Consider the following 16,819-nt stretch of genomic DNA (forward strand, 5'->3'; position numbering starts at 1 on the left):
AGTACCACAAGGATCTGTTCTGGGGCCGTTGCTGTTTGTCATTTTTATCAATGACCTGGAGGAAGGCGCAGAAGAGTGGGTGAGTAAATTTGCAGACGATACTAAAGTCGGTGGTGTTGTCGATAGTGTGGAAGGATGTAGCAGGTTACAGAGGGATATAGATAAGCTGCAGAGCTGGGCTGAGAGGTGGCAAATGGAGTTTAATGTAGAGAAGTGTGAGGTGATTCACTTTGGAAGGAATAACAGGAATGCGGAATATTTGGCTAATGGTAAAGTTCTTGAAAGTGTGGATGAGCAGAGGGATCTAGGTGTCCATGTACATAGATCCCTGAAAGTTGCCACCCAGGTTGATAGGGTTGTGAAGAAGGCCTATGGAGTGTTGGCCTTTATTGGTAGAGGGATTGAGTTCCGGAGTCGGGAGGTCATGTTGCAGCTGTACAGAACTCTGGTACGGCTGCATTTGGAGTATTGCGTACAGTTCTGGTCACCGTATTATAGGAAGGACGTGGAGGCTTTGGAGAGGGTGCAGAGGAGATTTACCAGGATGTTGCCTGGTATGGAGGGAAAATCTTATGAGGAAAGGCTGATGGACTTGAGGTTATTTTCGTTGGAGAGAAGAAGGTTAAGAGGAGACTTAATAGAGGCATACAAAATGATCAGGGGGTTGGATAGGGTGGACAGTGAGAGCCTTCTCCCGCGGATGGAAATGGCTGGCACGAGGGGACATAACTTTAAACTGAGGGGTAATAGATATAGGACAGAGGTCAGAGGTAGGTTCTTTACGCAAAGAGTAGTGAGGCCGTGGAATGCCCTACCTGCTACAGTAGTGAACTCGCCAACATTGAGGGCATTTAAAAGTTTATTGGATAAACATATGGATGATAATGGCATAGTGTAGGTTAGATGGCTTTTGTTTCGGTGCAACATCGTGGGCCGAAGGGCCTGTACTGCACTGTATTGTTCTATGTTCTATTGTGTATTGAGTCTGACGAGATAAGAGAGGTCTTGAACGAGTACTTTTCTTCTGTATTTACAAATGAGAGGGGCCATATTGTTGGAGAGGACAGTATGAAACAGATTGGTAAGCTCAAGGAAATACTTGTTAGGAAGGAAGATGTGTTGAGCATTTTCAAAAACGTGAGGATAGACAAGTCCCCCGGGCCTGACGGGATATATCCAAAGATTCTATGGGAAGCAAGAGATGAAATTGCAGAGCCGTTGGCAATGATCTTTTCGTCCTCACTGTCAACAGGGGTGGTACCAGGGGATTGGAGAGTGGCGAATGTTGTGGCCCTGTTCAAAAAAGGGACTATGGATAACCCTGGGAATTACAGGCCAGTTAATCTTACTTCGGTGGTAGTCAAAGTAATGGAAATGGTACTGAAGAATAGGATTTCTGAGCATCTGGAAAGACACTGCTTGATTAGGGATAGTCAGCACGGATTTGTGAGGGGTAGGACTTGCCTTCAAGTCTTATTGAATTCTTTGAGGAGGTGACCAAGCATGTGGATGAAGGTAAAGCAGTGGATGTAGTGTACATGGATTTTAGTAAGGCATTTGATAAGGTTCCCCATTGTAGGCTTCTGCAGAAAGTAAGGAGGCATGGGATAGTGGGAAATTTGGCCAGTTGGATAACAAACTGACTAACCGATAGAAGTCAGAGTGTGGTGGTTGATGGCAAATATTCAGCCTGGAGCCCAGTTACCAGTGGTGTACCGCAGGGATCAGTTCTGGGTCCTCTGCTGTTTGTGATTTTCAGTAATGACTTGGATGAGGAAGTTGAAGGGTGGGTCAGTAAATTTGCAGACGGTACGAAGATTGGTGGAGTTGTGGATAGTGAGGAGGGCTGCAAAGAGACATAGATAGGATGCAGAGCTGGGCTGAGGTGTGGCAGATGGAGTTTAACCCTGAAAAGTGTGAGGTTGTCCATTTTGGAAGGACAAATATGAATGCGGAATACAGGGTTAACGGTAGAGTTCTTGGCAATGTGGAGGAGCAGAGAGATCTTGGGGTCTATGTTCATACATCTTTGAAAGTTGCCACTCAAGTGAATAGAGCTGTGAAGAAGGCCTATGGTGTGCTAGCGTTCATTAACAGAGGGATTGAATTTAAGAGCCGTGAGGTGATGATGCAGCTGTACAAAACTTTGGTAAGGCCACATTTGGAGTACTGTGTACAGTTCTGGTCGCCTCATTTAAGAAAGGATGTTGAAGCTTTGGAAAAGGTGCAAAGGAGATTTACCAGGATGTTGCCTGGAATGGAGAGTAGGTCTTACGAGGAAAGGTTGAGGGTGCTAGGCCTTTCCTCATTAGAACGGAGAAGGATGAGGGGCGACTTGATAGAGGTTTATCAGATGATCAGGGGAATAGATAGAGTAGACAGTCAGAGACTTTTTCCCCCGGTGGAACAAACCATCACAAGGGGACATAAATTCAAGGTGAATGGTGGAAGATATAGGGGGATGTCAGAGGTAGGTTCTTTACCGAGAGAGTAGTGGGGGCATGGAATGCACTGCTTGTGGAAGTGGTTGAGTCGGAAACATTAGGGACCTTCAAGCAGCTATTGGATAGGTACATGGATTACGGTAGAATGATATAGTGTAGATTAATTTGTTCTTAAGGGCAGCACGGTAGCATTGTGGATAGCACAATTGCGTCACAGCTCCAGGGTCCCAAGTTCGATTCCGGCTTGGGTCACTGTCTGTGCGGAGTCTGCACATCCTCCCCGTGTGTGCATGGGTTTCCTCCGGGTGCTCCGGTTTCCTCCCACAGTCCAAAGATGTGCAGGTTAGGCGGATTAGCCATGATAAATTGCCCTTAGTGTCCAAAATTGCCCTTAGTGTTGGGTGGAGGTGTTGACCTTGGGTGGTGTGCTCTTTCCAAGAGCCGGTGCAGACTCAATTGGCCGAATTTATGATTAATCTAGGACAAAGGTTCAGCACAACATCGTGGGCCGAAGGGCCTGTTCTGTGCTGTATTTTCTATGTTCTATGTTCTATGTCACCAACGGCGTCTCGGTCTTCCAACGGGCGATGTACCGAATGGTTGACCGGTACGGACTGCGGGCCACTTTCCCGTACCTGGACAACGTCACCATCTGCGGCCACGACCAGCAGACCACGACGCTAACTTTTCAAAATTTCTCCACACTGCCACTCTCCTCAACCTCACTTACAACAAGGAGAAGTGTGTGTTCAGCACGAACCGATTAGCCATCCTCGGCTATGTGGTTCAGAATGGAGTTCTGGGGCCCGACCCTGATCGCATGCGCCCCCTCATGGAGCGCCCCCTCCCCCACTGCCCCAAGGCGCTTAAACAATGCCTGGGGTTCTTTTCGTATTACGCCCATTGGGTCCCTAACTATGCGGACAAGGCCCGCCCACTCATTCAATCCACCGTTTTCTCACTGACGGCCGAGACTCATCAGGCCTTCGACTGTATCAAGGCCGACATCGCCAAGGCCGCGATGCACACGGTCGACGAGACGCTCCCCTTCCAAGTCGAGAGCGACGCATCAGACGTCGCTCTGGCCGCCACCCTCAACCAGGCAGGCAGGCCTGTTGCATTCTTATCCCGCAACCTCCATGCCTCCGAAAGCCGGCACTCCTCCACCGAAAAGGAGGCCCAAGCGATCGTTGAAGCTGTGTGACATTGGAGGCATTACCTGGCCGGCAGGAGATTCACTCTCCTCACTGACCAACGGTCGGCTGCCTTCATGTTCAACAACACACAGCGGAGTAAGATCAAAAACGATAAAATCTGAGGTGGAGGATCGAGCTCTCCACCTACAATTACGAGATTTTGTATCGCCCCGGTAAGCTCAACAAGCCCCCCGATGCCCTATCCAGAGGTACATGTGCCAGCGCACAGGTAGACTGACTCCGGACCCTGCACAACAATCTCTGTCACCCAGGAGTCACCCGTTTTTACCACTTCATTAAGGCCCACAATCTGCCCTACTCCATCGAGGAAGTCAGGGCTATCATCAGAGACTACAAGGTCTGCACGGAGTGTAAACCGCACTTCTACCGGCCAGACCATGTGCGCCTGGTGAAGGCCTCCCGCCCCTTTGAATGCCTCAGCGTGGACTTCAAAGGGCCCCTCCCCTCCACCGACCGAAACACGTACTTCCTCAGTGTGGTCGACGAATATTCCAGATTCCCCTTTGCCGTCCCATGCCCTGATATGACGTCTGCCACCATCATCAAAGCCCTCAACACCATCTTCGCTCTGTTGGGGTTCCCCGCCTACGTCCACAGCGACCGGGGATCCTCATTTATGAGCGATGAGTTGCGCTAGTTCCTGCTCAACGGGGGCATTGCCTCGAGCAGGACGACCAGCTACAACCCCAGGGGAAACGGGCAGGTGGAGCTGGAGAATGGGACGGTCTGGAGGGCCGTCCAGCGGGCCCTATGGTCCAGAAATCTCCCGGCCTCCCACTGGCTGGAGATCCTCCCCGACACACTGCACTCCATTAGGCCGCTCCTGTGCACCGCAATGAACGAAACCCCCCATGAACGTTTATTTGCCTTCCCCAGGAAGTCCACATCCGGTGTTTCGCTCCCAACATGGCTGGCAGCTCCAGGACCCGTTCTCCTCCGTAAACACATGCGACTCCACAAGGCGGACCCGTTGGTTGAGAGGGTACAGCTACTCCACGCCAACCTGCAGTACGCTTACATAGCGTACCCCGACGGCCGCCAAGACACAGTCTCCCTCAGGGACCTGGCACCAGCTGGTTCCCCACACACACACCCCCTCTGCTCCAACACCACCCTCACTTCCCCCGGCGCACCCCGCCGCAGCCCCCGCTCCAGGACAATCTGTCCTCCCCTTTCCCGCACCCGAGGATGAAGAGGATTTCGACACGCTTCCGCAGTCACCGAAGACCAAGCCGACGCCGGAGTCACCACCAGCACTGCGGCGCTCTTGACGACATATCAAGGCACCGGACCGCCTAAATTTGTGACATTTTCTGTGATTTTTAAAAGCAATTTGTATGTATATAGTTCTCCATCATCACCGCAGGATTTATTTTTAACAGGGGGTGAATGTGGTAGTCATCACTGATGTATATATGGGTTTTACGGTCAGGCCCCTGTACTACAGGGGCCCCAGTAGGCGGAGTATAAATGTGTGTGCTCTCCATACAGCAGAAATTTCGTCAGCTGCTGTAGGAGGCCACAATTACATTCTACTCACGTCTCGTCGTAATTGATTGTGCATCACGGGCTACAAACTTAACCTGGGCAAAAGCGAGACATTCCCAGTGAAACCAAAAGGGGGAGGGACAGAGCTGAAGCGGCACCCGTTCAAAATGGCCCAGCACAGATTCTGTTACCTGGGGATCCAAATAGCCAGAGACTGGACTCAGATCCACAAGTGGAACCTGACCAGCCTGGTGGAGGAAGTAAGAAAAGACCTTCAACGGTGGGGCTCACTCCCACTCTCCCTGGCGGGAAGAGAGCAGATGATCAAGATGAACGTACTGCCAAGGTTCCTCTTCCTGTTTGGATCCATCCCGATCTTCATCCCCAAGGCCTTTTTCCAAAACATAGACAGGCTAATCATGGCGTTTGTGTGGGGGGGCAAGAACCCGAGAATTCCCAAACCGACACAGCAAAGAGGGAAAGTCAGAGGGGGCCTGGCTCTACCGAACCAACAGTACTACCACTGGGCAGCAACGGCAGAAAAAGTGAGGGGATGGGTACAAGAACCCGACACAGATTGGGTACAAATGGAGGAGGCATCCTGTAAAGGAACAACACTCCGGGCCCTGGCCACACCAGCACTCCCATCTCCTCAACAAGGTACACAAACGAGCCCAGTGGTAGCGGCCACGCTGAGAACGTGGACCCAGTTGAGACAGTACTCCAGGATAACCAAAATGTCCGTATGGCCCCCACCTGCGGCAATCACAGTTTCCCCCCAGCCATGCTAGATACCACCTTCAAAAGATGGAGGCGGGATGGGGGCACACTGACAGTCGGGGACTTCTACGTAGAGCACAGACAGGCGACACTGGACGAACTGACGAGGAAGTGGAAACTATCAAGAGGACAGGAACTGAGAAACCTCTGAATAAAGCACTTCATCCACAAAGAGACAGTAGGGTACCCCGGGGCCCCAGAAAGCTCACTACTACAGGACCTGATAGGCACAAGCAGGGAGAAGGGGGGGGCGATGTGGGAAAATATACGGACAGCTACTGGACAGAACCCAAACACCACTGGACGGGACCAGACGAAAATGGGAGGACGGACTGGGGACAGAGGTGGGATGGGGACTCTGGAGGGAAGCACTGAGCACTGAGGGTGAGCTCCACCTCCTCCTGTGCAAGGCTAAGCCTAATGCAGCTCAAAGTGGTGCACAGAGCGCACCTGACCAGAACCCGAATGAGCAGGTTTTTCCCAGAGGTGGAGGACAAATGTGAACGGTGCCAGAGGGGCCCGGCCAACCACACCCACATGTTTCGGGCTTGCCCCAAGCCTGCTGGGTTCTGGACAGCCTTCTCCGAGGCAATGTCCAAGGTTGTGGGGGTGAGGATGAAGCCATGCCCAATAGTGGCAATCTTCGGGGTATCGGAGCAGCCAGAGCTACACATGGGGAAGGGGGCCAACGCCCTTGCTTTCGCTTCGCTAATCGCACGCCGGAGAATCCTGCTCGGTTGGCGATCGGCAGCACCACCCAAAGCTGCAGACTGGCTCGCTGACCTCTCGGAATTTCTCCACCTGGAGAACATTAAGTACGCCACCCGAGGGTCAGTGGAAGGCTTCCTGGATACTTGGGGGCAGGTCGTCGGCCTGTTCCAAAACCTGTTCGAGGCCAGGAACGAGGAGTAAGCCAGGGGAAAAAAAAAAGATGAAGAACCAAAGGACTGCGTAACCTGGGTAGGGAAGGGGGGGGGGGGGGAGGGGGCGGGGGATGTCCCTCAAGGGGGCTGAATGTGGCGCAGTGGTTAGCACTGGGACTGCGGCGCTGAGGACCCGGGTTTGAATCCTGGCTCTGGGTCACTGTCCGTGTGGGGTTTGCACATTCTCCCCATGTCTGCGTGGGTTTCACCCACTCAATCCAAAGATATGCAGGTTAGGTAGATTGGCCACGCTAAATTGCCCCTTAATTGGAAAAAAAAATAATTGGGTACTCTAAATTTAAAAACAAATTCTGTCCCTCACATTTTTGTCAAATAATTTCCCTGCCACTGACTTTAAACTCACCGGTCAGCAATTACCTGGTTCGCTCCTACTTGCCTTCTGGAATATTGGAGCCACATTAGCTGCTCTCCAGTTCTCTCCCACCTCACCTGTCGTCAGACAGGATTTAATTTCAGGACCTCTGCAATGTCCTCCCTTGCCTCACACAGCAGCCTTGGATACATCTCATCTGGGCCTGGGGGTTTATCCACTTTTAATCCCACTAAAATCGCTAACAACTCTGCCCTGTTAATGCTAATCTGTTCAATTATATCACATCCCCACTCCATGTTTTCTATATCTACATTGTCCTTCTCCACAGTGAACACAAAATAATAATAATCGCTTATTGTCACAAGTAGGCTTCAATGAAGTTACTGTGAAAAGCCCCTAGTCGCCACATTCTGGCGCCTGTTCGGGGAGGCCAGTACGGGAATTGAACCCACGCTGCTGGCATTGTTCTGTATTACAAGCCAGCTGTTTAGCCCACTGTGCTAAACCAGACCCTCATTTAATACTCATTTAATACCTCACCTATGTCTTTTAGCTCCACACACAGGTTGCCACATTGTTCCCTAATGGTTTCCCTGGTAACACTCGTGCCCTTAATGTACTTATTGAAGTGTTGGGTGCTCTGAGGTACAGACGAACCAACACGGTTGCGATTGGTACAACGCAGTTTTATTCCATTGAACTATTTATACATCAGACTTGGTACTCAGCACGTTGTGACTGTGTGAGTGTCTTGCTTTGAGGTCCTGGCCCTGTGCCGTCTCCAGATGGACTGACTCGGAAGTGTTGTGTTTCTTGTTTTATACTGTGTCTACTTTTGTCTGTGATTGGCTGTCGTGTTATGTGTGCTAATTGATCCGTTGCTCTGTCTATCATTATGTATGTGTTATGATGTATGTTTGAATATCATGACATCCCCCCTTTTTTTACAAGATTATGTGCCTACGTGGTTATAAATATAAATGTATCCTGAGTGCAGCTAAATGTGTGTGTGCGCGTAATATTTACATCATGTACATGGGACTTAACTATATACAAGGGGCGATGTCAGGTGTGACATGCTAACGAGGTTGTACCATAGCAAAAAGAAAAACAACGTGGAAATTTGGAACGATCAAACGAATGCCAGTAATGAGAAAACAGAGACATGTTATAAAACAGTGGTTGCAAAAGTTCAACATGTGAACAGTCTCATAAGTCCAGTCTAGTAGGTGGGCAACGAATTCGGGTTGACCGCCTCAAGGGTGGGTCGAGAACCAGCGGCAGAGGTGCGGGCCTGGCCACGGGCGGCGACAGACGGGGCATGGTAAATGGCAGCTCCACGAAGTCGCTATCAGGAACCAGTGGAGGACACGGCGTCTGTGTAAGGTCCCATTGCGAGCGTGGAAGTAAGCGAAGAGCTCGGCGATTGCGCCTACGGACGGATCCATCAGGCATGCGTACCAGGAACGAGCGGGGAGCCACGCGTCGGAGAACTTCGGGAGGTGCTGACCAGCCACCGTCTGGTAGGTGGATGCAGACGTTGTCTCCAGGGGCCAGGGAGGGAAGATCAGTTGCCCGTGTGTCATACGATCTCTTCTGGCGACCGCGCTGCAGTTGCATCCTATGCAGTACCGGAGCATGGTCTATTGTTGGTGCCAGGATGGAAGGCATGGTGGCTCTAAGGGCGTGACCCATCAGCAGCTGTGCTGGTGAGAGAGCAGTGGCTAGTGGGGCTGAGCGATAGGCCAGCAGGGCGAAGCAGAAGTCCGACCCGGCACCAGCAGCCATGCTTGGCAATGTGAACGCCCTTCTCCGCCTTTCCATTTGACTGGGGGTGCAGAGGGCTGGACGTCACGTGTGTGAACCCATACGAAGCAGCAAAGGACGACCATTCCTGGCTGGCAAAACAGGGCCCATTGTCCGACATGACAGTCATCGGAATGCCGTGGCGAGCAAAGGTGTCTTTGCAGGCCCTGATGACAGCAGACGACGTTAAATCGTGCAGGCGTATGACTTCGGGGTAGTTTGAGAAATAGTCAACTATGATGACATAGTCCCTGCCGAGCGCGTGCAACAGGTCGACACCCACTTTCGCCCAGGGGGACGTCACCAGCTCATGGGGCAGAAGCGTCTCAGGAGGTTGCACCGGCTGAAACCTTTGGCATGTTGTACAGTTGAGCACCATGTTGGCAATATCGTCACTGATGCCCGGCCAGTATACCGCCCCTCGGGCCCTCCGTCTGCACTTCTCGACCCCCAAGTGGCCTTTGTGTAGTTGGTCGAGAACCAGCTGGCGCATGCTGTGCGGAATCACAATCCGGTCCAGCTTCAGAAGGACAACATCAATGATGGCTAGGTCGTCTCGTACATTGTAGAACTGCGGGCACTGCCCTTTGAGCCATTTTCCCGTCATGTGGCGCATCACTCGCTGCAGAAGGGGGTCGGCCGCTGTCTCTCGCCGGATACGGGCCAGACTGGAGTCGTCAGCCGGCAGATTTGCCGATGTGAAAGCCACCTGTGCCTCGACCTGACATACGAACCCCTCCACATCTGGCGGCGTGCTCACTGCTCTGGATAGGGCATCCGCCACGATGAAGTCCTTCCCTGGAGTGTAGACCAGTTGGAAATCGTACCTCCTGAGTTTAAGTAGGATGCGCTGGAGGCGAGGGGTCATCTCGTTCAGGTCCTTGTTTATTTTTAGAAGCTGCTGGCGTAGGCTGCGCGAGGCAACCCCGAAAACGATCTGGTCCCGGATCATGGACTCTGAGGTGGTGTCGTAACTGCAGAACTGCATGAGTATGCGGAGGTGTGTCAGGAAGGACTGAAAGAGCTTATCCTTATCTTGCAGGCGCTGCTGAAAGACATACCTCTCAAAGCTCTTGTTGACCTCAACGTTGAAGTGCTTGTCGAGCTTGAGGAGGACCGTGTCATACTTAGCTTTGTTCTCGCTTTCCGCGAACACCAAGGAGTTGTATACATGGATGGCGTGCTGACCTGCGGTAGTGAGGAGCATGGCAATCTTCGTTTCGTCCGAGGCGCCCTGTTTTTCATTGGCTTGCATGAAGAGTTCGAAGCGCTGCTTGAAGAGCGTCCAATTTGTGCCCAGGTTCCCAGCGACTTGCAACGGCTGCGGTTTGTTGAGGGTGTCCATGGCTCAGGATGGCAGATTTGCTGGTAGGTATCGATTCACTCCTGGTATCATGAGGTGTTGGGTGCTCTGAGGTACAGACGAACCAACACGGTTGCGATTGGTACAATGCAGTTTTATTCCATTAAACTATTTATACATCAGACTTGGTACTCAGCATGTTGTGACTGTGTGAGTGTCTTGCTTTGAGGTCCTGGTCCTGTGCCGTCTCCAGATGGACTGACTCGGAAGTGTCGTGTTTCTTGTTTTATACTGTGTCTGCTCTTGTCTGTGATTGGCTGTCATGTTATGAGTGCTAATTGGTCCGTTACTCTGTCTATCATTATGTATGTGTTATGATGTATGTTTGAATATCATTACACTTATAAAACGCCTCGGGATTTTGCTTTATTTTTCCAAGCAGTGATTTTTCATGCCCCCTCATCCCCCGCCTAATTTAATTTTTAAGTACCCCCTGTACTTTCTATACTCCTCTAGGGCATCTACTATCTTGAGTCCGCTGAATCTACCACAAGCCTCCCTTTCCTTCTTTATCCAATGTTGTGTATCCATTGAGATCCAGGGTCCTCTGGATTTGTTTTTCCCACGCTTTACAGGAACATGTTGACATTGTACTCTCTCTATTTCCTTTCTGAATGACTTCCACTGCTCTGAGTAGTTGCTCCCAGAGCACTTTGTCCAGATCCTGTCTTATCCTATTAAAATTAGCCTTCCCCCAATTCAGAAAACTTGGCCAGGATTCTCAGAGCCTGCGCCGGGTCGTAGAATCGGCAGGGGGGGAGGGGGGTTGGGGGGGGGTTGCACGAAACCCGCCACGCCACTCCGACATGGACCGGCGATTCTCTGGTGACCGGAGAATCAACACCAATCGCGTCGGCGCGGTCACCGCGATGCTGGTCAGGGGCCGTTGACAGAGGCCGAGTCCCACCAGGGTCATCTGCATATGGTCCTACCCTGCGGGACTTCGGCGTTTGGGCGGGGGGGGGGGGGGCCCGTCCTGGTGGGGGGGGGGGGGGGGGAGCCGACTCTGGGGGGGGTCCTCCACTGTGGCCAGGTCCGCGATCGTGAACAATTCCGGGGGAGGCCTATGTTCCTCTGCGTCGGGCCCCTGTAGGGCTCCGACATGTCGCCCGCGGGCCGGCGCAGAGACGGCCGTGGCGGCATGCACGGACCCGCGCCAATCGTGGTGGGCTGGCTGTCGGTGCCGGAGCAGTTCACAGCACTCCGGCACCATTCTAGCCCCCGAGAATGGAGAGAATAACTGGGCCTGAAGATCCGTTGACACCGGCGTTGCTCGCGCCGGTTTTGACGCCGGCGTCAACACTTGGCCGGGATTTCAGAGAATCCCAGCCCTTATTTCTGGGCCAGGGACCTTGATTCGATTCTGACCTTAAGTGACTGTCTGTCTGGAGTATGCACATTCTCCTTGTGTCTGCTTGGGTCCCCTCCGGGAACTCCGGTTTCCGCCCACAGTCCAAAGATCTGCAGGTTAGGTGGAGTGGCTATGATAAATTGAACCTTGGTGTCCAAAGATGAGCAGGTTAGGCGGGGTTCAACAGGATGTCGTCTGGGCTTGAGGGTTTCAACCATGCGGTAGTTATTTTCTCCAATGCCTTCACACCCTTCCTATAGTGCAGTGCATACTGGATGAAATGCTCCAGCTGAGGCTGAGTTAGGAAAAATGTTACTCAAGCTGGACTATGGTTTCATGCTTTCTGTCTTCCTCCTTTCTTCAAAAGAAGTGTTATGTTTTCCAATTGGCTAGGACGTTCCAGAATCTAAGGGTTGGATTTTATAGCAACCCGCCAGTGCATTTGAAGGGGGAGGTCTCGTAAAATAAAGCAGGTGATCAACCAACTATTTTCCCACCCACCCCTGACCAGCCCTCCATATTATGAGGGGTGAGAGAGCAAACATATCATCAGGCAGCCCGCCCTTACAGCTATCAAGGTTCTTAGCGGCCACTTAAGGGTGTCAATCTGCCTCGGACACAATATTCTGGTCTGCGGGAGAAGGCAGGGCTTCACTGCATCCACCAGGGACACCCACCCACACCCTTCCCCCCACTGACCTCCAAGATTGTAAGCCCCATCTATCCCTCCCGTTGGAATCGCTATCCTGATGCCCCACCTTTTCTAGGGTCTGCCAACCGGCCCACAAATAAATGACAGACTTACCTCAAGTCTGGAAGATATCTTCTTGTCTTCTTTGGGACTGCTTGTAGTTTCAGCAGTGTAGCTGCCCCCTCGGAATATCCATCCTTTGGGAATTCTGGAAGATTGCATCCAAGGCACTCGTTATCTCTGCAGACACTTAAGGTGGCACGGTGGCACAGTGGTTAGCACTGCTGCCTTACAACGCCGAGGACCAGGGATCGATCTCGGCCCTGGGCACTGTCCGTGTGGAGCTTGCACATTCTCAGTATATCTACATGAGTCTCACCCCCACAACCCAAAGATGTTCAGATTGGCCATGCTAAAATTGCCCTTTAATTGGGAAAAAAAAGTACAAAAAAAAAATTGCGATAGCCACTTCTTTTAAGATCCTAAGATGCTGGCCAGAAACGTGTTAGCCTTTAGTCCCAGTATTTTTTCTCTAATTATTTGAAGTAATTCCCTTCCTTTTGCCTTGTGATTTTTTCACTATTCTTGGAATGCTATTTGTGTCTTCCACTTTAAGGGTAGATACAAAATACTTGCTCAAAGTCTCTGCCATTTGCCCGTTTCCTAAGCATTGTTAATTCCCCTGTCTCACTCTCTAAGGGAAAATACTCACTTTAGCTGCTCTTTCACTTTTTATATATTTGCAGTCGGATTTACTATCTGTTTTTATATTTCTTGCTAGTTTTCTCTCATAATCTAATTTCTCGTTCTTGAATTATTTTAGTCATCCTTTGCTGGTTTCTAAAGCTTTCCCAAACTTTTGGCCCATCATTAATCTTTACAGTATTATACACCTTTTTAAAAAAAAATACTATCATTAACTTCCTTAATATCCAGTCTTTCTCCTAATGTTGGATAATATGTCATGAGAAGTAACCAGACAAACCTAAAAAATTAGTTGTCAATCTGGTGAAGCTAAAACACAGGACTACACATGTTCTAAACAGTGGTATCAGCAAGCAATAGACAGAGATTAGCAATCCCATAACTAAGGAAACAGATCAAAGCTCTTCAGTCTTGCAACACCCGACAGTGAATGGTGGTGGACATTGAAACAATTTAAAGTTTTAAACTATTAACTGAACTTTCTTAATCAAAAAACATATAAATAGGGGTGGATGGTGGCGCGGTGGTTATCACTGCATCATCACAATGACAGGGATCCGGATTCAGTTCCGACTGATGTGTTAGGCAGGTAGGTTCGATGTGGACTGCACTCGATGCAGGGAAGCTAGAAACAGACGTCTAACACTGGAGAAGATCCAACGCTGTTTTATTCAGTGATAGAACTGATACACATATTCAGCTGTGGGTTGACACTATACTGAACTGACTGGAGACCTTGTAGTAGCCTGACCAGACTTACTAGCTACCGCATGGTGTTTGCACTTGCTAGCTCGTGGACTCTGACTGTCTCAGTGGCTGGGTCCCGAGAGAGGAGGAAACCTAGTGCCCTCTGGCTTTACAGTGGTAGTGACCTGTCTGGTGATTGGCTGCACTGTGTTGTGTGCTTACTGGTCATTCTGTGTGTCAATCACTGTCTGTCTGCATCACATTATATACATGAGTGGATATTATGAGATCTCCCCCTTTTTTTTCGAAAAATAAATACAAAGGTGTGCGTGCATATATATATATATATATATATGCCTGACTATATACAAAAGGTGTCTAAATGAACGTATATACATAGGAAGGTGTCGATAGTGCAGATAGATGGCAAACAAAACAACATTTACAGAGGTTAAATCAATGAAGTCACAAAATGTATAAAAGTTCAGTCTACAGATTCAGTCTTTGTGGTGGGCGACGAATTCTTGTCGATCGCAGCAGAGGTGGATCAGGAGCCGCCTGCAGGTGGATAGGCAGGATCTCTGCCATCGCGGTGGTCGCATGGGCCGGCAGGATTGCTGGTAGATCGGTGGCCTCGTGGCAGAGTACGTCCGGAGGAAGCATCGTAGGCGGTGGGGCACTTCGGTCAGGTAGCGGGCGTGGAACTCTTCGCAGTGCCCGTCTATTGCGCCGTAGCAGGGAGCCATCAGCTATGCTGACAAGGAACGATCTTAGGGCCACTTGTTTGATCACAACAGCTGTGGCTGACCAGCTGCCCTCAGGCAACTGGACATGAACATGATCAGTTGGGGCCAGCTCGGGTAGATCCTTGGCATGAGCATTGTATGTGGCCTTCTGTTGGGCCCATGAGTGGATATTATGACACCGACCTCGAATGACAGTCTGTGTGGACCATGCATGTTCTCCCCTTGTCTGCGTGGGTTTTCTCCGGGTGCTCCTTTTTCGCCCTACAGTCCAACTATGTGCAGGTTAGGTGGAATAGCCATGCTAAATTGTCCCTTTGTGTCCAAAGATGGATAGGTTAGGTGGATTGGTCATGCTAAATTGCCCTTTGGTGTCCAAAGGTTAGGTGGGGATTACAGGGATCGGGCAGGGGAGTGGGCCTAAGTAGGTAGGATGCCCTTTTGGAGAGCTGGAGCAGACGCGATGGGCCCTATGGGCTCCTTCTGTACTGTAGGGATTCTATGGATTCTGTTAGTCATTCAAATCAAAGACATGTTTAAAGTAAATATCACTCCACCTAACTCCTTGAAAGTAACAAATGAAAGCTGTAATTCTAAATAACTAACTTTTATTTGAGACATAACACTATTTGAAGCAGAGTGGAAGAATTCTTCTGGTGTCCTGAGCAATATTTATCCGTCAACAAAGGGGCGCCAGCACGGTGGCACAGTGATTAGCACTGCTGCTTCACAGCTCCAGCGGCCTTGGCTCAATTCTGGCCTTGGGAGTCTATCTATGCGGAATTTGCACATTCTCCCCGTGTCTGCATGGGTTTCTTCTGGGGTACACCAGTTTCCTCCCACAGTCCAAAGATGTGCAGGTTACGTGGCTTGACCATGGTAAAATTTCCCCTTAGTATCCAAACGATGTACGGGTTGGGTGAGGTTATGGGGATGGGATAGTGCGGGCCTAGGTAGGATCCTCTTTCAGGGGGTTGATGCAGATTTGATGGTCGAATGGCCTCCTTCCACACTGTCGGGATTCTATTCTATAAAAACTAAAACAGATTGTGTGGTCATTGACCCATTCTTGTTTGTGGCAGCTTATTGTGTCCAAATTGGCTACATTGTTTTCTAATTTACAACAATGATTACATTTCAAAAATACTAAATTGCATGAGATATTATGGACGATGCCTGAAATTGCATGTACTTTCTTTTAATTAGCCCGTTCTTGAGGCAGCTGTTCCCCTTGGCTTTCCTATCAATGTAAACATCTGTATTTGACTTGGACATTTTTCTTTATTCTCGCTCAGCAGTCTGGACTGACCAGTTCCTTCTTGCAGAGATTTTTATATTGACTACCAGATTTAAAAAGAGTGGCTACTTCTTTACATCTTAAAAGAGTTACAGGGACTTGCTGGATTTTAAATAGTGCACCACTTAAATGTAAAACGAAGCTGTCTCTCACCCACAATCGGAAGTAATCACATAGCATTGTTCAAGAATGTCCTCTGCCAGGACCGCAACCGATGAAAATTGCAAATTTATTTTAAGGTAAGCTTGTTATTAAGCATCTGAAATTCAGCTTTTAAATTTGACTGCTCGCGTACAATGACTCGGTTTTCAAAGCCACATTACACTAAACCAGGGTGTGCATAACTGTAATATGACAAATTCCCACAGGCAGTAACCATTATAGATGTGGGAATAGAATTTATAATGGAAAAAGTTGACAAGAATTGCATGTAGAAATACTATAAATACAAAGAGAAATAGATGTGAGTCATGTATGCGTGATATATATATATTAGGCATATGATTATTATTGTTACTTTAGGGATCCAATTCGACTGTTATCTGTTTATAGTTTGGACTAAGGATTTGTGGTGGCAAATAATACATCAAATTCTCTTATCCGCACGTAGGATTTCAGAATTTTTGCTAGTGTTTGGAGAATTTAATTTTGCGACCCTGTACATTTTTCTGTGAAGCACAAATGAATGGCCTTCCTTATAACCTATGTTCAGCACAAAATGCAGTTGCCAGTATGGATTAAAAGTGACCACCTGGGGGCAGCATTCACAGCTCTGGGTCAGATTATTCTGTTCATTTTCCTTTTTGCGAGAATACAAGAAATCCTGAATTTCAGAATTGAACCATCTTTTATAAATCAGATGGGCAGCACTGAATATCTAATTTATATTTCTGAAAGGACAGCTGTCTCAATAGAATATGGGTGAACTGTACAATACTTTCTTATGTGTCCCAATGTTTTATTACTTAAACAATCTGTTACCTGCACAAT

The sequence above is a fragment of the Scyliorhinus torazame genome, chromosome 15 (genome assembly GCF_047496885.1).
Source record: "Scyliorhinus torazame isolate Kashiwa2021f chromosome 15, sScyTor2.1, whole genome shotgun sequence".
Classification (NCBI taxonomy): domain Eukaryota; kingdom Metazoa; phylum Chordata; class Chondrichthyes; order Carcharhiniformes; family Scyliorhinidae; genus Scyliorhinus; species Scyliorhinus torazame.